Source organism: Oryza sativa, chromosome 12, assembly GCF_034140825.1.
Source record: "Oryza sativa Japonica Group chromosome 12, ASM3414082v1".
Classification (NCBI taxonomy): domain Eukaryota; kingdom Viridiplantae; phylum Streptophyta; class Magnoliopsida; order Poales; family Poaceae; genus Oryza; species Oryza sativa.
The window spans coordinates 6195869-6219326 of NC_089046.1; the positions used below are offsets into that span (position 1 = coordinate 6195869).

Sequence of the window (23458 nt, forward strand, 5' to 3'; positions counted from 1 at the left end):
AGCCGCCGTTGCCAGACCACCTCGTTGACCCTGCCCTCCTCGCCATGCCGAACCGCCGCCGCTGCCGGATCTCCTCCTCCTCCTCGCCGAGATGCCGCCGACCCGCCACCAGCCCTCCTCCTTGTACGCTCTAGGGATTGTGCGCTCTAGGGAGAGGACGGTGAGAGGAGAATGAGAGAAGTCTGATAGTCTAGTAGAGAGAGAGGGGTAGAGGAGAAGATAAGGATAGATAGGGAGTGGTTGGGGAGATGTGGGGACAAGAACAAATTGAAAATTTATTTTTTTGGGTTGTTCCGCCGTGGAAGAGATCTGCCTGCAAAAATAAAAATATTATCATAGGTGGCTCCTTTTAAGTTGTCCGTTAGTAAAAAAATATCTATTTTTGCAAGCGGGAAAAAATTAGATCCTTCTCTACATAACTTCGCATGCATATTCACAGCTAAAAATAACATCAGCCTATAAAAATTGTAATCGTCTTTGTGAAAAATCGTTTTTCTATTAGTGTCTTACATTTCACATTTACGATAAATCCACATCATAGACGTAGACCTACTGACATCTGCGTCTTTTCTTCAGATAATAGAATATAATATCCCGGCCTTTACTCAAAAAGAGCTACAGCCAATTATTACAAAGTTCCACTCCAAAAGAGAGTGTAGTTCAAGACAAGTTGAACACACCAAACAAGAAAAGAGAGGACCCAAACCAAGAAAAGCAAAACAAAATGTGGAGCTAGAAGGCCTCGTCAAAGCCTAGGAATGAAGTTCGAAGCCAATGCATAGACCCTTGACAAAATCCATGCACGAAGAGGTTTCTCCAAAGCGGTGCCCCCAAGGAGGACACGTCATGGATCGCCGCCACCGCTCGTTCGGAACGAAGCAAGGTTTTCACCCGGAGAATATGGTTAGGAAAGGAGAGGGGTATTCTAAAACGACGCCTCCAAGGAGGGGAACGATGCCAAATGGCGTCGCCGTCGTCAGCTGGCCAAACGGCTCGGCAAAGCTTTCGCCCGCGATTCCCTGTCCAAACCCACACCACCAATCCGCACAAGAAGGATCGTCGTCGGTCAACAACATTGTCCCTTCAAAGATTCGGCCAAGGCCACTGCCCACAGTTCTCGACGGCGCACCCGCACCCGGACTCCTCCTTCCCCGCCACCAGACTCCTTGCCCACCTCCACATGCCGCCGCCGCCGCTGACGCACCGTCAGCCCCGGATGATGGCCTTGCACCACTGTCGACAGCCGCCACCGCCAGCGCCACAGCCACCACAGTCGCCAGCCGCCACCGTCAGCCACCATCGCCACCGCCACCGCCACCGCCACCGTCACCGCCACCCCTGTCCAGCCGCCACCGTCAGTCACCACCGTCCAGTCGCCACCGTCAGCCGCCACCGTCGCCAGCCGCCAGCCGTCCAGATCCGGCCAGGGTGGCGCGGACCTGGAGGTGCAGCGCGCAGTGCGGGTCGCCGGCGTCATAGAGGAAGGCGTCACGGCACGCGCCGCAGTCCGCTGCCGTCGTCGCCAACTTTTTCGCCGCCACATCCGTCACCATCGCCGCCGCCAGCCACCCCCCTGCCAGGTCCGTGGAGTGGCGCCGGCATTGACCGAGCCCGTCGCCGGTCACCCTGGCCAAGCGGGGCGACCGGATCGACAATAGTCATAAAGTTCCTCGTTCAATAAATAAGGTACACACATTATAGTCATAAAATCCTGATTCGATGTGGTCAATGAACGTGGTATGGCACTTGTGAGATGTTTTTACATGGCACGGACAAAACTGTCCCCACGTTCTGAAGACGGGGACGACGTTTCCGTCCCATTTTTTGTGACTATATATGTTCGACATTAACACGCGTATGTGATTAACAATTCTATGGTAGTGAAACTTCTCTTAAAATTCTCCAGTCATAATGTGATATAAATACTTTGACGGAGATGGTTAACCAGACGACCATCGGTTTTTGACTTTTTCTGTGCTCCCATGAAAACAACTCGTGCCTCTTAATCTCTTGTAGCTTTGTGATGCTTTTCCAATCTACAAGTCGTTTATTAGTTGCAGAATTATTTCAACTCTTTCCCTGTATCTTTTAATTTCTCACGGTAGAAATTAATGTTTACACTATTGTGTTCTCCAACCATTCCACCGCAGTGACGCGGTTTTCCTTACCCATATCCTTGTGGTTCCATCAGTGCTCAATCCCGCATGCTTGGCGTGAGAAAGATGATGTCGTGGAGAATGGCTATGGTGCTGGTGGAGGAGTTGGTGGATGCACATTTCCGACGACCGTTGAAAGCGCGTGCTGTCTTTTGGACACTATTTGGCTGAAAATATTGTTACACCCTAAAAATCCCAAAAATATAAATTGTTATTTAATTGGAATTATCAGAAATAATTGTAAAAGCCTAGAAGAGACGTCATAATTTGACAATATGATTTGACAATATGATGCTACAGTAACCATTTACTAATGACGGATTAATTAGGCTTAATAAATCCGTCTCGCAGTTTACAGGCGAAATCTGTAATTTGTTATTAGTCTACGTTTAATACTTTAAATGTGTGTCCGTATACTTTAAAACTTTTTACACCCAAACAACTAAACATGGCCATAATAGTTATATAACTAATATAAATCTTTTTTTTAGGGAGCTTAAAGTAACTATAGGAATCGGAGTAAAAAAAAGCTTGATATGGAAATGACCAAACAAACCACATGCACAAGAAAAAAAAGAAAAATAGAAGTGTATTAGGATTAGGTTTTGTGTAAACAGACAAAAAAAAAGATTGGGTGTGGTGTAAACAGAAAAAAAAAAAGTTGGAAACCAAAAAAAAATTGGAAACGGACAAGAAAGATAGAAAAAAATGAAAACGGACAAGAAATATAGAAATTCCAATGTTAATCAAGAAAAAGAGAAAAAAATAATCATTGGTTCATAGTAGATCCAGATTATAATATTTTAGATTTAATATAGGGTGTGTTTAGATTCAAAAAAATTTTGGCGAAAAACGTCACATCAAATGTTTGGACACATGCATGGAGCATTAAATGTGGACGAAAAAACCAATTGCACAGTTTGCATGTAAATTGCGAGATAAATCTTTTAAGCCTAATTATGTCATGAATTGATAATGTGATGCTACAGTAAATATTTGCTAATGACGGATTAACTAGGCTTAATAAATTCGTCTCGCACTTTACAGGCGGAATCTATAATTTGTTTTGTTATTATTCTACATTTAATAATTCAAATGTGTGTCTATATACTTCAAAATTTTTACACCTAAACAACTAAACACGGCCATAATAGTTATATAGTTATATAATTTTTTTTGCGGAAGCTTAAAGAAACTACAGGAATCGGAGTAAAAAAAAGCTTTGAGATGGAAATGACCAAACAAACCACATGCACAAAGTTTATTTCTAATTTAACCAATTGGACTAAGAACTAATGCATTAACTTATTTAAGTAATAAGGGCATGTTTAGATCTGCTGACAAGTTTTTTCACCCTGTCACATCGAATGTTTTAACACCTGTATGAAATATTAAATATAGGCAAAAAAATAACTAATTGCACAGATTGCGACTAATTTGCGAGACAAATCTTTTAAACCTAATTGACAATGTGGTGCTAGAGTAAACATTTGCTAATGACGGATTATTTAGGCTTAATAAATTCGTCTCGCATTTTACAGACGGATTCTGTAATTTGTTTTGTTATTAGACTACGTTTAATACTTCAAATGTGTGTCAGTATATCCGATCTGACAGGGCAAAAATTTTCACCCTGGATCTAAACACGGCCTAAGAAAATTAGACTCCGCGTTTGCTGTCATGGCCTAGAAATTCTCATATTAATTGAAGTCCATATAGAAAAACAATTTACATAGATAATTAAAAAATAATGAATATTGAAAGAGAAGGCTAGAGTTCATACTGGTGTACAATTTATAATTAATTGAAATATGGAATCAGAGAAAAAGAATAATAGAGTCCATATAGAAATACAATTTTAAATAGCTGAAATTCGAAATTAAAAAAAGAAGTATTGAAAGAAAAAAACTAGAATCCATATCAGTATACAATTTAGACTAACTAAAATGTGAAATTAAAAAAAGAAAATAGATGTAGACGTATGAGTCTATATAGAAATACAATTTATAACTTTAATTTATAAAAATAAAAAATAAAAAAAATACTGAAATAAGAGTTTACAATCTATATAAAAATACAATTTAGAAAAAATAATAAAAATTTGGAATAGAAAATAAGGAATATTGATAGCAAGCCGCGTAGTTTGCGCGGGCCACAATACTAGTTCTCTATAATGGGAGGTATTCTCTCATCCTTAAACGGGTATATGCCTTCCCAGGGGCGGAGCCAACAAATAACCAAGAGTAGGGCTCAACATCTTTAGATATTTAACTTATATCGAAGGAGCCTACGCGTCGGGCGCCTGATGGAGGAGTGGAAAAATCGGACGCTGACGTCACGCATGCGCCAGCACGATGTTAGCATGATGCATGCGTGCAAAACCACTAAATTTTTTCTCTTAAATTATTTATCCAAATTATGATTCGATTACACCACTAAATTCATTGCAATTAAATCTTTAAAATAGGACCACATATGGATATATTCCGACGAAAAAAATAGCTTATTCATGAATTATTTTTAAATGTTGCACGATGTTCCACCAAGTATATCGGAATTATTTCACTAGGTAGATCGAAAATGTTTCAATCGTTTAAATCGGGCGTTGTTTCACCTTATATAAAAACAATATTTAAGCAAATAGCGAAAGAATGATTCAGTTCACTGCAACATTAGATCTATACATAGTGAAACATTGTCAGCACACTAGGTGAAACATTTTTTGTGGAACAAAAAATGAAACGAATTCTCTCAATAGAGGGTTTTCAAAATATGTGGGTGATTTGTTGTAAAAGAATGTTTCAATTTACTGCAACATTAGATTTATACATAGTGAAACATTATAAATATACTAGCTGAAACATTTTTGGTGGAACAAAAAATAAAACGAATTCCCTTAATAGAGGGTTTCCACAGTATGTGACTGATTTGTTGCAAAAAAATATTTCAATTCACTGCAATATTAGATCTATATATAGTGAAACACTGTGAGTGCTCTAGGTGAAACATTTTTTGTGGAAAAAAAATAAAACGAATTTCCTTAACAATGGGTTTCCAAAATATGTGGGTGATTTGTTGCATTGGAGTAGGTGTGTGGAGATATGTGACAGGTGGGCAGGGACAAATGATGGGGCCCAAGGGGGCACGTGCGCGTGGGGAGGGGGGGAGCGCCCGATTTTTTTCCTCCCCCCCCCCCACGCCCGATAGCTAGCAATTCCGACTTATATCTTCAAAAGTTTCACTAAAATTTCAATGAATCTAATAGGAATTTAGGAGACTAGCTAGCTTAGGGTAGTCTCCGTCCCTGTACGTACCTTCCTATTATGTTAGTGATTATAATTAAATAGATTAAACTGACTATAAGATAAAATTATCATTGGTAATATGGAAGGTTTTCTGATTTTGGAAAGTATATAGAGAGAGAGGTATATACATTGCATATTGTTAGTTATGAGGTATATAATTCACCATGGAGGACTAACACATTTACTTATAGTTAAAAATGAAATAAAAATTCAGGAATACCTATAAAGGTGAGTTTTCAATCTTATTCCAACCTTTAACATTAGTTTTTATAGAAAAGGTACATCTTCTCAGGTATGCGGAGGTATTGTTTTCATTGAACCATTTATGGTGTGGTAAACAAGGACTTCAATAATAATATAATAAATAACGGCTGTGTGCTATACGGTGCATAGCCTAGTAATTTTTAAAGAAATCGCAAAATCATATAATAACTGCCACGGACACCGTGTATATACGCGAATGAACGAGATTTTTATTTTCAAATGTGAGAGCAGAATTACATCATAGCCGGCACTGTGTCAAATTAATATAACTCTTTTTTCTCATCTCATCTCAGTGGGTAATTAAGGCGGCGGACATGGTGCATATTCTGGGCTTCCGCACGGGGGAATCGGGCATCCCTCTGGTGATGGCCGTGGGACGCACACCATGTTGACATTGGCGCCTCTCCCGGCGGCAGAGGCCATGACCATCAACAGCGTCAGGACGAGGAGGAGGAGGACGGGCACCACCAGCTGCCTGCCGCCGCCGGTGCTCGCCGTCGACGTCCAGCCGCCGGCCATAGCTAGGGGACGGCCTGGAACTAATAACTAGTAGCTAGTACTACTTTCGATTTTGTTTCGTCACAGTCTGACGCCTCACGAGTTGTATTTACTATACCTTTGGTTATGTCGTGCACTCGTGTGGTAGTACTGTATATATAGCCGTTTATCCTGGAGCTAGGAGATCGACTGACTAGGAGACCCGCGCGGTCAACTACACCCGATCGATCGACTGGTCAACTACTAGGAGACCTTCGGCTGTGTTGGGTTGGGAACCTCTCCTCCGCACGCAAAACAGAGCGATAAATTAATGCATGATTAATTAAGTTTTAGAGATAAAAAAAACTTAAAAAATGGATTAATATGATTTTTTAAAAGCAACTTTCCTATAGAAATTTTTTGCAAAACACAGCGCGTGGAAAACGAGAGATGAGTTGGGAACTTAGTGAAAAGAACACAGCCGAAGTGTTGTTTGTGGTCCCTCAATTGAGTTCAATTTTTTATTTTATTTTTTGATCAAGGGAAACCAGCACGAGAGTGTCATTTTCATTAAATATAGCGGGAAGCTATACAATATACAAGAGGCGGTATAAGCTCACTCATGCGCTTTGCAGCCGCCAGAACCCACACACATGCTTCTTCTTTTATTTTGGCGATCAGGAAGGACGTAGCGGCCTTCTTATGCTCAAAGATCCACCGATTGTGCTCCTGCCAAACTTCCCAGACGATGAAGAGGATAAGGGTATGCAACCCCTTCATAGGAATGCCCACAATTGTTGCTATCATTTTGCACCACTCTTGGACCGTATGAGTGTCCCCCCAGTGTTGAGGCTCGAGTTATTGGTACTCCGCCCAAGAAGCTACTAGGCTCCAGATCCTTTTGGTATATCTGCATTCAGCGATGAGGTGCATGGCTATTTCATCCTCTCTTCGGTAGAGGGGGCACTATCCGTTATTTTGCCATCCCCTGATCGCAAGGCGGTCAGAGGTCCATACCCTATTCTTAATAATAAGCCAAGCATATAGTTTGCATTTCCCCGGTGCCCATGCTCTCCATATCAACGTGTCAAAAGGTATGTCAGGTGTAGCGTGGCAGTGAGCTTTGTAGGCCGAAGATGCTGAATATTGTCTGTGAGTTGTGAACTTCCAAGAAATTTGATCACACTGGAACGGGATCGCTTATCTGTGACGGGCTGAAAGCATCATCACTATCGGGTAAGGCCCCCGTCACTGGGCAAAGGTCACTGATGTGAGGAAAAATCTCAATCGGGCTAAAGCCCGTCACGGATGGATGTTATCTCACTCGGGCCGAAAACAAAGCGCGTGGAAAACAAAGCCCGAAAATAAATATCTATTTTTGCAGGCGGGAAAAAAAATAGATCCTTCTGTACATAACTTCGCATGCATATTCACAGCTAAAAATAACAGCGCCCGTAAAATTTGTAATTGGCTTTGTGAAAAATCATTTTTCTAGTAGCATCTTACATTTCACATTTACGATAAATCCACATCATAGACGTAGACCTATTGACGTCTTACGTCTATTGACGTCTGCGACTTGATTGAGAATAGTCATAAAGTTCCTCTTTCAATAAATAAGTACACACATTATAGTCAGAAAATCCTGATTCGATGTGGTCAATGAACGTGGTATGGCACTTGTGAGATGTTTTTACATGGCACGGACAAAAATGTCCCTACGTTCTGAAGACGGGGACGACGTTTCCGTCCCATTTTTTGTGACTATATGTTCGACATCAACACACACGTAAGTGATTAATTAACAATTCTATGGTAGTGAAACTTCTCTTAGAAATCTCCAGTCATAATGTGATATAAATACTTTGAGATGGTTGACCAGACGACCATCGTTTTATGACTTTTCTGTGCTCCCATGAAAACAACTCGTGCCTCTTAATTAATCTCTTGTAGCTTTGTGATGCTTTTCCCTGTATCTTTTGATTTCTCACGGTAGAAATCAATGTTTACATTGTTGTGTTCTCCAAACATTCCACCGCAGTGACGCGGTTTTCCCTATCCATCCTTGTGGTTGTTCCATCAATCCTCGATCATCCCACATGCTTGGCGTGAGAGAAAGAGAGAGAGATGATGTCAAGGAGAATGACTATGGTGCTGGTGGTGGAGGGATGTGGTGGATGCACATGCCCGACGACCATTGAAAGCACGTGCTGTCTTTTGGAGGTCCCGTTCTTAATAAGTGTTGGATGAAGATTAATATTTTCATGGCACGTTTTTCAAACTAATAAACGGTGTACAAATATGTTTCGTGCGAAAACTTTCTATATGAATATTGCTCTAGAATATCGTATTAACCTATTTTTCAAATTTGTACTAATTAAAACTCAATCAATCATACATTAATACCAGCTCGTTTTGCGTAAAAAACTTAATCTTCATCTTAATCTTTATCTTTAGGATAAAAGAACACTGCCTATTTGGCTGAAAATATTTATCAAGCATGGATGTAAATTTACTATCATAGGTGCTTGATATTCTCTATAATGGGAGGTATTCTCTCATCCTTAAACAAGTACTAGGAGTCGTGCACGTGCAAAGCACGTATAAAAAATTTAGGTAGTATAAAATGTAAATTACATTTAAAAATTATGATGTATAATAAAATGTTTGAACCAGTGCATAATCATATTTTATGAACATTCTTACTCTTCATCATCTATTGAATTGAAAAGGTTGTTAATTACAGAAATAATCAAAAGCAAAAAAGAAAATGTTTGTCGCGATCAACTTTTGTCATTTCAGTCGAGCAGTATCAAGGGAAGGTACACAGCTAATGATTTTTATTCAAATTAAGGCAGCGACACAATGCAAAACATATTGTTTAGAAGCACGAAACCAAGCTACAAGATTGAAATGTTTATTACATAAATAATTATAACCCGAACATTCCGTAGAACTTGATCTCTATTCAACTTGTACCCATCCTTGAAAAAAAAATGTTGCTTGGATTCAGAGCATGACAATGTCAAGCCATCTTACATAAATAATTATAACCCGAACATTCGGTAGAACTTGATCTCTGTTCAACTTGTACTCACCCTAAAAAAAAGTTGCTTGGATTCAGAGCATGACAATGTCAAGCCATCTTGATGGTGACCAGATGACCGAATTCTGATGGCGTATTTGCCTCTTTGGTTTAAATAAGTGAATTGCAAATTTCCTTTCATCAGTCATAAACAGTTGTCTACTACTGAACAATTCTATTTGTCTAAAAATAATTTTTAAAATTTCATATTAACAAAATTTTGTTTATAATGATCTGTGCATGTGAGTGAGACTGATTTTGCTTGGCACTATTATGGAGTATCAATCAAGTGGAAGTCGCGGCCTCTTGACCTTATCTTAATATATATGGTATTTGATTTATAACAAATTAATCCACAGAAAACAGTCACCGCTACAAAGTTTGGTGTACATTAAATATATGAACAGAATTAAACTTGCTCAAAACAATACTTGCATGAGTCCAATTCAGAATCAATTAAGTTGATGGAACCATTTTAATCACAATAATTGATAAGCATTCATGCTTGAAGAAAAGATCAGAGTTCAGTTGCTCTCCTGAATAAATCTTCTGTATCTTAGAAGGAGAACACACAGGACAACGAACTTAATCGATTGCAATGACATCTGAGTATTCAAGCAGAATGGCCTGATCTTAACCAATTGCCGTCTTCTCCTTCACATATGCAAGGAGATACAAAAGAGATGATGACCGCCTCGCTAGGGACAACATGAGAAGCAGCGCCGCTGCCATTGCCATAGGCCCATGGCCCATAGCCATAGCTCTCTTTCCCCACCTCTGTATGCTGATCGGCCAGCGCGAGGCCATGACCATAATACCCAAAATTTACCTTAAAACGCCACCAATAACAGCCATGGCCACCGTTTCAGCCACTTGACTCTTTACTAACACCCAAGATGCCTGAAAAGCAAGGCAATGTTATGCTTTTTACCAAAGAATAGAAGTACCGTTCTGTGACCATTCAAAACTTTGCAATACCATTTCTAAAATCTTGAGTCAATTAAATCAGAACTATGTTGAAACCAAATACCCAACTCAGTCTGGAAAAAAATTGTAACGTCAACCTCAAGCCATGGACACAACACTTCGTTTAGAGTCCGGATAATTATTGTTTTAGCCAATTAGTGTTATAGCTAACACTGAACATATTGAGAGACTTGTACATTACAAAGATCATCTTAATCCAGAGATGATTTGGTTCGAGATAGCTTGAAATCAGTCCTAACGGCGAGGATGGAAGAGATGGCTGCAGTGGCCATGACTGTGCCCAACACAACACAACACTCAATCTCTGCATAGGCCCCTTGGAGGCCACCGCCGCCACTTGAGTTGGTCGATGTCGTCGTCCGAGGTTACTGGAAAAAGAATCATAAGCTATTACTGGAACAAGAATCATAAGCATCATCCAGATCTAGAAGAGAAGCTAGGTTTAACACAAGAACATTCCAGACAAAAATGGGTGGGAAATAGAGAGATAAATGAGAAAGCGGATGTGTATGCTCACTGGGATGCAGCAGGACGACGGCGCCCCTCCCCTCGTCTGCTCTGTTCATGAGATCGGAGCAAAGGCAACGATGTGGGCAACGACGGCGCCCCTCTCCTCTCCTGCTCTGCTCGCGACTCGCGAGATGGGGATCGGAGCGGAGGCGGCAACGGGGGTTTGGGCGGATATCGCGCCGCGCGAGGGGATGGGGATGCGCAGTGCCGACAGCGGTGTAGGGTTTGGGGATTGGGGTTGGCGGTGATGGGCGATGGGTAGGGGCGAGAAACACGGCGGCGACGGGCGAGGGGCAGGGGAGAGAATCACGACGCGAGAGAGACAAGGGGGCGCGTGAGCGAGGAGGAGGATGCGCGCAGAGTCATCGCGCTGGCGGAAAGCGCGGTGGAGAGGAATCGAGGATGGTGATGATTTCCTATGTCGAGGACGATAGCGATGGACGGATGAGATTGGATGAGTTGGCGGATGGACGGATGAGATGGGATGGGATGATTTCACCGGTAGGATTGCTAGGGGTGAACCCCTCCTCTTTATATTAGTATATATATGTCTTCTCACAGGTGGAGCCAGGAAATAACCAATGGTAGGGCTCTGTTTAGATAACTTATATCTTCAAAAGTTTCACTAAAATTTGAATGAATCTTATAGGAATTTAGGAGACTAGATGTCTCCGCCCCTGTACCTTCCTATTATGTTAGTGGTAATAATTAAATAGATTAAACTGACTATAAGATAAAATTTTCATTGGTAATAACGAAGGTTTTTTGATTTTGGAAAGTATGGGCTTGTTTGGTACGGCTCCAACTCCTAAATTTAGCTTCATGAGTTGGGTTTGGAGTGAAGTTGTGGAGATGCCTAAATCCAGCTCTATAACTCTAGTCCATTTTATGATAGAGCTCCACCCAGCTCCACTTCTATTTTCGGTGGAGCTGAAACTGTTTGTCTGAGCTTCAGTAGAGGTGGAGGTGGATTTGTGCCAAACAGGTCATATATATATACTAGAAAATCGGTGCGCCGGTTGGCGCACTTGTTTTATAGCCCGTGTATATTGTTTATATATTATTAAGATGCATTACTTTCATTCTATTAAACAGGATAACATCATGCAATGTGTACAGTTAAATATCAATATCTTAAATTATTAAAATTTGAAAATCATATTAGTAGATTTTTTATGAAAACTCTTTTTATATAGTTGTATTTTTATTATCTTTGATATATGTATAGTTTGTGAAAGTTATGATAAACTTTATGTATTGGAGAGTGTGTCTAAATTGACATTATTTTGTTTCCCAAAAAAAAGGGCATTCATTTTAAGAATGTAGGATACATTTTACTGAATTTTATAAGAATTAGTTCGATTTTCTTGAAATTCATGCAAAAGCTGAACAATTAAATAAACATTTCATTATTTTTTTTCAAGTGCAGTTTAACTTAGCATATCACAGTACTATATGGCAATTTTTTAATTTTTCTCTTTTCCCATCCATACTATTTAGGGTTATTTATTTATGAAATGTTATAATTGAGTTATCTATTAGATTATAAAATTGGTGATGAATTTTTTAAGATGTTTCATATTTTTTTTAGAGCTGCGATGCTCATCATTTCTTCCTAACACGTACTAACAATTTTCCAAATTTTTTTTCCCAAAAACATCACATCAAATCTTTGTACACATGCGTGGAGCATTAAATATTGATTTAAAAAAAAAACTAATTGCACAGTTAGGGGATAAATCGCGAGATTAATCTTTTGAGCATAATTAGTCCATGATTAGCTATAAGTGCTACAGTAAACCACATGTACTAATGATGGATTAATTAGGATCAAAAGATTCGTCTCGCGGTTTCTAGGCGAGTTATGAAATTAGTTTTTTTATTCTTGTCCGAAAACCCCTTCCGACATTCGGTCAAACATCCGATATGACACCCAAATATTTTTTTTTCGCGAAGGCCCTAGTACTCCACTGAAGCCTATACATCTAGCTTAACTATCCTACTGAGTAACTACGGTAGGTCAGTTGCTATTTTTATAGGGAACTATGTTTATTTTATTAAGTGTCGAAACATGAATTCGGCAATAATAAAAGGGGGTAGCGCACGAGACCTAAAAGTGGATGGATGTGGAGACAAAGGATTTAGACAGGTTCAGGCCCTCTCAATGAGAGGTAATACCCTACTCCTGTTTGGGGATTTGAATCCGCCGAGTGTGTATTGATCTGACGATCAGGTTGTCTCATGCCCCCTAGAGGGCCTCCTGCCCACCTTATATAGGGTGGGGGGCAGGATTACAAGATAGAAACCTTAACCAATACGGTATCGGTTTCCTAAATCTACTTTACAATATTATCAAACCAGGACTTTAGGCTGTTCCGTAATATATAAGGAAACGTAATACCCAAGTCATGATCTGTTACATATTCCATACATATAAGTTATCCCCTATAACTAGTCGGATAACCATGCCGTGTGGGTATGGGGTACCCATAATCTCCACAGTAGCCCCTGAGACCTTCACAGTCGAAAAGATAATCTTCTCTCGAACCAGATTACTCCAAAGCCGAGTACTTCAATCATCTTTGCCATGGTCTCCCGAGTACTTTTACCAAATCTGAAGACTGTGGAGGGCTGAAAAATAAAGTCAGGTGCATCGACTAGATGCACCTAATAGGTGTAGCCCTCGACTATGCGGTTAAGTGAACAAACCAAGCATATAGTCAAGGAATAAATAATCCAACCAACCGAGTGGCTTCGATAATTATAGTTAATCAAGCGACTTGATATTAATATGTAGCATATGCGGTGTAAATCCCTGAATAACATGATCCGAGTGATATACCGACTGCTTTGTAAAATATGATGAGTGTAACCTAAAGTTGGCTACATTATTGAAAATTCACATAGCAAAACAGCTATAAAAAAGCTAGTATGTTGTGAATAAAGAAATTTCCAAAGTATTGGGCATACGCCATGCGCACACTGCTTTAACAGATGTGCTTAAGTCCCTAGAAGACACATGGTTCCACCACACCTGGAAATATATGACATATGTGGTATAAAATCCGAGTAAATAAACTCATAAAGGATTTACCAACCGCCTGAAAAATGACCACAATATATAATCAGCCTAAGCCATAATATTGGTCAATAAAAATGCACACTTACGTGGCAAAAAGCAACGATATTGTATCCAATCAATTGCTTAAAAACCCAAACAGCACCATGACTATATTAAAAAGTCAGCGGGGCAGCTATATAAAGCTTTACTGTTTGACACCTTTTAAGATGCATTGTACCAACTCCTAAAAAGTTGAGTAACTGCGGTATAAAAGGATTTTAAGGTATTGGGCACTTGATCACGCGCACTTTGGCCTAAGCAAAAAGTGCCTAAGTCCCTAAAAGAACGTGACAGGCCACACCTGAAAATATGGGCTGCAGACATATTAGGCCTAGGCCAAAAAATATGCCTTCGACACCCTTTATAGGATGACGCATGTAACATGCTCCCGAGTAATAAATCTTCCGGGTAATATAGACCAAGTGTAGCTCATATGAATAGCTTCTGATCTGAGTGATTATCCCTTATGGGATACCCCAAAATAGATATAAAAATTGAATCCCGACTGGCGCAAGTATTCGGTTGATAACCCTTACGGAGAATAATAAATAGTCCAGTCTTTGAGCATAGAAAATAGACCCATGATCATGAATTCATGTTGCATGTAACCGGAACAAGTCCAAATTGAAGGTATGATACTTGTGTTTGAACTAGTAAGCCTCTGAGCATATAGCTTGTCCTTCTTTGTAGTCACAATTGTCCATCGATGGTAGCTGACGCAGTTGGCATAGAGACAAGACGACCAATATAGAGATAATATTGCCCACCAGAGGTGGCAAAAATATTGGTGGTAGTGAAGATAGTGATACCAATCAAAAGTACTGAAGTCGCATAGCCATGGAGGCGAAGAAACCAGTCGGCGGCAAACAGATCAACTAACAATGAAGATGAAGGCGCCCAGCGATAAAGTTGTGTAGCCATGGCAGCGAAATAATCAGTCGGTGACAGACGAGGCAGATCAAATGCGATGACGAAATCCACCAATCATGAAGATGAAGAAAATAGTTGACGATGACAAACGCAACCGACATGATGAAGATGACGATGTCGATGATCCAGTCAATAGCAGTGTAGCAACCAATGCTAATGACAAAGACGCTCATCAGCATTTGCATAGTAGGTCAACCGTGAAGGTGAAATAATAAGTCGGTGAAGACATAATCATCCATTAGCAACAGCAGAGATGTCAGGGCCGATGAAGCAAAGGTGCTGGTGATGATGTCAGTGACAATAATCCATCAAATTAATGTTATAGCTGTTGTAGATGCTTCACTTGGAGGAGAGTTGATGCTGTTGTCCAACTCGTCTAAACCGAAATATTTGATGTTGTTGAAGTAGATTGTCTGCTCCGAAGCAAAGATGAAGATAATGACTCCTGGAGTTGACTCGTTGGCTGATTAATTGATTGCTCCATCTTTGACATAAAGCTTGTCGAATTTTGAGCCATGTATTTGTGTAGCCCCCGACTCTTTGTTTAGTTGGGAAACAACTGAACATAGAGTCGAGAATTATAGCTTCTTATCGTCGAGTAGTCATTGCTTGATTGAAGATATGTGTTGAAGATGTCCAAGTAGAAATCATGAATGTTGGAGAGCCACTTGTTGTAGTAAAATAACACGGCATCGCATGCCGAGATGTCGAGATTCACAACAACGTCATGGTTGGTGATGTAGCAAAACTTGTGAAGTAGCAGCAATAGAGTTTGCTGGTACCGAAGATAATAAAGATGAAGTCGCTCCACCATGATGACAAAGTTGTGTTGCCGTGATGAAGTGAACACGAGTCGGCGGCAACAGAAGCAAACCGGTAGTGAAGACGCGCAGTTGTGAAGATAAAAGCACTAGTCGGCGGCGGCATAACACGAGTCGGCGGCGGAAGACGATGATGTCCATCAGTAGTGGTAGCTGTATAAACCAAATGTAGAGGCGAGGGCACTAGTCAGCAGCAGACGAGACGACCGGCGATGAAGATGGTAAGGCCAATCAACACTGGCAGAATCATGCAGCCATGGAAGTGAAGAAACCAGTCGGCAGCCATGGCAAACGTAGGCAGCTTGTGTTGAAGATACTGATGCCTATTAGTAGTGACAGCGATGTAGCCAGCCGTGAAGAAGATAGCATCAGTTGGCGTTATAACAGGCCAGCCATGCAGGCGGTGACACCAGTCAGCGGCGGATGCGGCGGCCGGTCGGTGAAGACGTAGACGCCCAACAACGGCAGCATAATAGGGCAGCCGTGCAGGCGGAAACACCAGTCGGCGGCGGTCGAGGCGGCCGGTCGGTGAAGACGTAGACGCCCAACAACGGCAGCATAATAGGCCAGCCGTGCAGGCGGAAGCACCAGTCGGCGGCGGACGAGGCGGCCGGTCGGTGAAGACGTAGACGCCCAACAACGGCAGCATAATAGGCCAGCCGTGCAGGCGGAAGCACCAGTCGGCGGCGGACGAGGTGGCCGGTCGGTGAAGATGTAGACGCCCAACAACGGCAGCATAATAGGCCAGCCGTGCAGGCGGAAGCACCAGTCGGCAGCGGCGAAGGCAAGCCGGTCGGTGAAGACGTAGACGCCCAACAACGGCGGCATAAAGGCCAGCCGTGCAGGCGGAAACACCAGTCGGCGGCGGCGAAGGCAAGCCGATCGGTGAAGACGTAGACGCCCAACAACGGCAGCATAATAGGCCAGCCGTGCAGGCGGAAGCACCAGTCGGTGGCGGACGAGGCGGCCGGTCGGTGAAGACGTAGACGCCCAACAACGGCGGCATAAAGGCCAGCCGTGCAGGCGGAAACACCAGTCGGTAGCGGCGAAGGCAAGCCGGTCGGTGAAGATGTAGACGCCCAACAACGGCAGCATAATAGGCCAGCCGTGCAGGCGGAAGCACCAGTCGGCGGCGGACGAGGCGGCCGGTCGTTGAAGACGTAGACGCCCAACAACGGCAGCATAATAGGCCAGCCGTGCAGGCGGAACCACCAGTCGGCGGCGGTCGAGGCGGCCGGTCGGTGAAGACGTAGACGCCCAACAACGGCAGCATAATAGGCCAGCCGTGCAGGCGGAAGCACCAGTCGGCGGCGGACGAGGCGGCCGGTCGGTGAAGACGTAGACGCCCAACAACGGCGGCATAAAGGCCAGCCGTGCAGGCGGAAACACCAGTCGGCAGCGGCGAAGGCAAGCCGGTCGGTGAAGATGTAGACGCCCAACAACGGCGGCATAAAGGCCAGCCGTGCAGGCGGAAACACCAGTCGGCACCGGACGAGGCGGCCGGTCGGTGAAGACGTAGACGCCCAACAACGGCAGCATAATAGGCCAGCCGTGCAGGCGGAACCACCAGTCGGCGGCGGTCGAGGCGGCCGGTCGGTGAAGACGTAGACGCCCAACAACGGCAGCATAATAGGCCAGCCGTGCAGGCGGAAGCACCAGTCGGCGGCGGACGAGGCGGCCGGTCGGTGAAGACGTAGACGCCCAACAACGGCGGCATAAAGGCCAGCCGTGCAGGCGGAAACACCAGTCGGCAGCGGCGAAGGCAAGCCGGTCGGTGAAGATGTAGACGCCCAACAACGGCGGCATAAAGGCCAGCCGTGCAGGCGGAAACACCAGTCGGCACCGGACGAGGCGGCCGGTCGGTGAAGACGTAGACGCCCAACAACGGCGGCATAAAGGCCAGCCGTGCAGGCGGAAGCACCAGTCGGCGGCGGACGAGGCGGCCGGTCGGTGAAGACGTAGACGCCCAACAACGGCGGCATAATAGGCCAGCCGTGCAGGCGGAAGCACCAGTCGGCGGCGGACGAGGCGGCCGGTCGGTGAAGACGTAGACGCCCAACAACGGCGGCATAAAGGCCAGCCGTGCAGGCGGAAACACCAGTCGGCGGCGGTCGAGGCGAGCCGGTGGTGATGTTCTGACTGATCCATTCCTGGAGCGTAAGAGATAAGCTTAAAGCCATGAATCCCTTTTATGCATATCTGGATCTGGATCCTGCAGAACAAACATATAGGATGAGTAGTATCTGATATAAATATAATACTCGAGAAAAATTCAAGCAGTTTATAAATACGTATTTCTTCTCTTGTTAATTTTGATTTCCCCGAGCAGATGACTCATTACGTTTAAACACTCTGCCCGACTAGTCATAGCCACCAAGCACTGGGAGTCGGCCTAAGCACTTCCCAAACATGCATATGAGTGACATGAGTTCGTCATTAATGGAACAAAGTTTCACGGATCGGAGTTTACTACTCGGGTACTTTTGCAATTATTAAGAGCAGAAAATAAATTTATCTCATCTCTATGCTTTTGATTTATTCCGAATAATACTTAGCACCTTGCGTTACTCGGTCCATCCAACGAGCCCCCGGGTGCTAGGAATCGGCCCAAAGGCAACCATCCATTGGCAAACCAAACGGAAAGCATAGGAAGATAGAACTCCATAACTCGATAGGTACTTTTGTACTCAGATTATGTCGCAAGCAATCAAGATAAATATTATGAAAATTGTTTAAAAAATACGATATAACATCTATAGCCCCCGACTCACTAGTCAACGGCGAACCAGTTGATGTAGTGAGGCAAAGGAAAAGACAAAATATCATATAAAGAATAAAATAAATGATGACTTAGCTTTGTAATATTCCCTCGGTGACAGCAGAAGTAGCCGATGTGGGAATAAAGCAGTCCATCAATGGTGACAAAAACACCAGTCGGCGCCAGTGGAACCAAGCCAGTGGTGTAGATGATGAAGCCCATTAACAGCGGCGGAGTCCGCCAACCGTATAGGCAAAAACACCAGTCAGTGGCGGCAGAGGCAGGCCAGCGGTGAAGTCGTAGACGCCCAACAGCAGCGGCATAATAGGCTAGCCGTGTAGGCGGAGGCACCAGTCGGCGGCGACGGAGGCAGGCCGGCGGTGAAGTCGTAGACGCCCAACAGCGGCGGCATAATAGGCCAGCCGTGTAGGCGGAGGCACCAGTCGGCGGCGACAGAGGCAGGCCGGCGGTGAAGTCGTAGACGCCCAACAGCGGCGGCATAATAGGCCAGCCGTGTAGGCGGAGGCACCAGTCGGCGGCGACGGAGGCAGGCCGGCGGTGAAGTCGTAGACGCCCAACAGCGGCGGCATAATAGGCCAGCCGTGTAGGCGGAGGCACCACTCGGCGGTGACGGAGGCAGGCCGGCGGTGAAGTCGTAGACGCCCAACAGCGGTGGCATAATAGGCCAGCCGTGTAGGCGGAGGCACCACTCGGCGGTGACGGAGGCAGGCCGGCGGTGAAGTCGTAGACGCCCAACAGCGGCGGCATAATAGGCCAACCGTGTAGGCGGAGGCACCACTCGGCGGTGACGGAGGCAGGCCGGCGGTGAAGTCGTAGACGCCCAACAGCGGCGGCATAATAGGCCAACCGTGTAGGCGGAGGCACCACTCGGCGGTGACGGAGGCAGGCCGGCGGTGAAGTCGTTGTTGTTATCAGCAATGGCGGTGGCGAAGACAAGCCGGCAGAGTGGACTCGCGGCCGATCGACCGGAAAGCTGAGACGCCTCGAGTCCATGACCAGCATCAATCGCCTCAATAGTGCCGCGTAATTATATGCGAACAACAACAAAAAATAGCAAGAGATTAATCTGAGATTAAAAATCAATATGATAAATAATGATAAAAATCAGATTGAGTTTCCCCCTGACTGATTTGGATCAAGTCAGAGAAGAGGAGCTTGAAGAAGTGGTCGACGGAAAGGAAGTGAAAACTCCCAAAGCGAAAACGAAGTCGGCGACTCATGAAATTGATTCCATCGCGCTCGTTGATAGGAAACTCGACGCAACCCCTACCTGGCGCGCCAACTGTCGAAACATGAATTCGGCAATAATAAAAGGGGGTAGCGCACGAGACCTAAAAGTGGATGGATGTGGAGACAAAGGATTTAGACAGGTTCAGGCCCTCTCAATGAGAGGTAATACCCTACTCCTGTTTGGGGATTTGAATCCGCCGAGTGTGTATTGATCTGACGATCAGGTTGTCTCATGCCCCCTAGAGGGCCTCCTGCCCACCTTATATAGGGTGGGGGGCAGGATTACAAGATAGAAACCTTAACCAATACGGTATCGGTTTCCTAAATCTACTTTACAATATTATCAAACCAGGACTTTAGGCTGTTCCGTAATATATAAGGAAACGTAATACCCAAGTCATGATCTGTTACATATTCCATACATATAAGTTATCCCCTATAACTAGTCGGATAACCATGCCGTGTGGGTATGGGGTACCCATAATCTCCACATTAAGTATTGAGGTGCTAAGTTAAAATTGTTCCTACTGAAATGGTCAGATCGGCCCATGCTGTATAGGCCCAGCTAGCATTGGCTCGTCGTCACCCAGAGTCACCACAGCCAAGCGCGCACATACATCACAGCCGAGAAAATGGACACGTGTCAAAACGTTGATGGCCGATGAATCCACCAATCAGCTTGCAGCACAGCAGCCAGCTTTAGATAATTAGATATAGAGAGGTATATACATTGTATATTGTTAGTTATGAGGTATAATCCACCATGGAGGACTAACACATTTACTTATACTTAAAAATGAAATAAAAATTCAAGAATACCTATAAAGGTGAGTTTTCAATCTTATTAATCCAACCTTTAACATTATTGATAAGCTTTCTTATAGAAAAGGTATATCTTCTCAAGTATGCGGAGGAATTGTTTTCATTGAACCATTTATGGTGTGGTAAATAAGGAGTGCAATAATATACTCTCTCCATTCCAAAATATAAGGCATAACCACTCATAACACAAAACCAAGAAAACATTTAATCACCTTCTTAGTTTGGATCATGTTGATACATACAAACAATGTGATTGGGAGGTTTGATAATATAAGATTTAAAACAAATCAATTTTATAGGACCAAGATATGCTAGTTAATGTATCTATGCATGCATGGCTTATATTAGTATGAGATATGAGAAAAAAGTGGTTAATCCTTATATTTTGGGATGTAGGGAGTAATAAATAACGGCTGTGTGCTATACGGTGCAGGGGCTAGTAATTTTTAAAGAAAGTGCAAAATCATATAATAACTAACACAGACACCATGTATATACGCGAATGAATGAGATTTTTATTTTCAAATGTGAGAGCAGAATTACATCATAGCCAGCACTGTGTCAAATTAATATAACCCTTTTTTCTCATCTCATCTCAGTGGTAATTAAGGCGGCGGACATGGTACATATGTTGGGCTTCCGCACGCGGGGGAATTGGGCATCCCTCTGGTGATGGCCGTGGGACGCACACCTTGTTGACATTGGCGCCTCTCCCGGCGGCAGAGGCCATGACCATCAACAGCGTCAGGACGAGGAGGAGGAGGACGGGCACCACCAGCTGCCTGCCGCCGCCGGTGCTCGCCGTCGACGTCCAGCCGCCGGCCATAGCTAGGGGACGGCCTGGAACTAACTAGCCACTCTTTTTATTTTCTTTCGTCACAGCCTGAAGCCTCACGACTTGTAGTTACTATACCTTTGGTTATGTCGAATGGTAGTACTGTATATATAGCCGTTTATCCTGGAACTGTTGCGTGATCAAGGCCGAGTTTAGTTCCAAACTTTTTCTTTAAACTTTTAACTTTTCCAATACATCAAAACTTTCATACACATATAAACTTTCAATTTTTCCGTCACATCGTTTCAATTTCAACCAAACTTCCAATTTTAACTTGAACTAAATACACCCTAAGTTAAATAAAATGGAAAAAAACAAGGGAGATCGACTAGCTGCCTAGGAGACCCGTGCGGTCAACTACACCCGATCGATCGACTGGTCGAAGTGTTGTTTGTGGTCTCTCAATCGAGCTCAATTTTGATCTTCCCTCTTCCAAACAGCACAGGTAATACTATTTTTTTGATGATGCAAGCTTTTATTAAAATCGGTCTATTACATCAAGATAATATAATATAACTGCGCACTGAGAAGGCTTCCGACTTCTACATAACTAGAATACACGTAACCAAAACAAATACCAGTAAAAGAAGTATATGAAGAATTAAGAACCATACACTAGTACGGAGAGCTCTGACTTCGGTATCCTGTTGCATAGTTAATTTCACAAGACTGAACTGACCAACTTTGCATTGGAACTGATGCAACTTGAGGAGCTGGGGTGCTGCAAACAAAGCTATTGATGTGATGACGATGGCGCCTTACCGTTGATCAACCTTCTGAGAAGTGACATGTCGTTTATCTTCTATGAATGTTTGGATACTTTGCGAGAACTGCCCTTGAAAACCATAACCATTGTAGGTAGCACTTGTTGCTTCAGGGATCGATGGCGGCTTAGCTATGCTGGTTTGCTGAGGACACAACTGTACACTGGCAGGAGCTGAAGGTGCTCGCATTGGAAAACAATGCCATTGACTTTGATTCCGATTCTGAGCTTGCATCTGAGCTTGTATATGTTGTTGGTGACACTGTCGTTGCATCTGCTGCCTCGAACTCTGCGGTTGTTGCATCAATATCTGACACATCCATCATCTGACCTTGGCTAACCAGAATCTGACCAGAGCGAGGTGCTCTGACTCAGCTAGTTGCTTGTTGTCTTGAACTGATCCAGTAGCTCTGACCTCAACACAATGCTGGGGTTACTTCCGCTTATATTTTACCTTGCGTCGAGCTTTGCATCTCCTACATCAATACACCCATCATCTGATCTTGGATACCAAATGTTGATCACGAGCAGGGGTTCTTCTGGCTTTGGGGTACCTTGTTGCTTTCAACTGACCCATTGATCTATGAATTTAATGCACCGTTGTTGATGTTGATCTTCTCTCTGACACTGACCATCAGCTACCAGGATGGAAGAGAGATAGAAGAGGGGGGTTGCTAAAGAGACCATCAGCTGCCAGGATGGAAGAGAGATAGAAGAGGGGGGTTGCTAAAGATAAGGTACTAAACCACTTGCCTACTGATCTGTTGTGAGTAGACTTATATTGTTCAAGTTGCTTAAGCAAACAACCTAGTATGGTTGCATCCCCACCAATGATGCAAACCATACCCCTACACACAAGCAAACAACACACGATCTAAAAGCTAACGAAACTACTATTCCGGGAAAGATTGGATTTTAGGTCAGCTCCGGGAGAAACTTCACTTGACCTTCGCAGAACGAAGACTCTGGGCTGACCGATCTTCTTGCTCCAGCACGAAGCTTGAGGCTTGACTTGACTTGACTTCTGAACATACATGAAGCTGGCGGTTTGTCCTCTTGGTTTTTCAACTAAAAGAATTGGAGAGGCAGGGAGGAGAATTTTGAGAAACCGTTTCACAAAGAAATGCCGGAGGAAGAGAGGAGACATTTCACAACTAGGGTTTTCAGAAAACTTGTCCTTAGGATTTGACCATTTGGCTCAACCTACAGTCGAGTTGGCTCTAATACCACTTTGTAACGCCTAGAAATTTAGCCCAAATTTCCAGACTATTTTGTGTATTAAATCCCTGTCCAGGACCAGCCATGGTACATAAACGATAAGTAATAAACAGTTCCAAACGTAAATAAAGCGTAAATACTTACAGAAGAGGCAC

General features: G+C 43.5%; 1 long non-coding RNA gene across 1 annotated transcript; it reads right to left on the reverse strand.

The window, feature by feature from the left end:
• Positions 1-10338: 10338 nt before the first annotated feature.
• On the reverse strand, positions 10339-11171 carry LOC9270935 (uncharacterized). Its single transcript, XR_001542000.3, has 2 exons — positions 10792-11171; positions 10339-10642 (listed from the first exon to the last, which is right to left on the reverse strand). It is a non-coding gene; the product is annotated as an uncharacterized lncRNA (long non-coding RNA).
• Positions 11172-23458: the final 12287 nt, after the last annotated feature.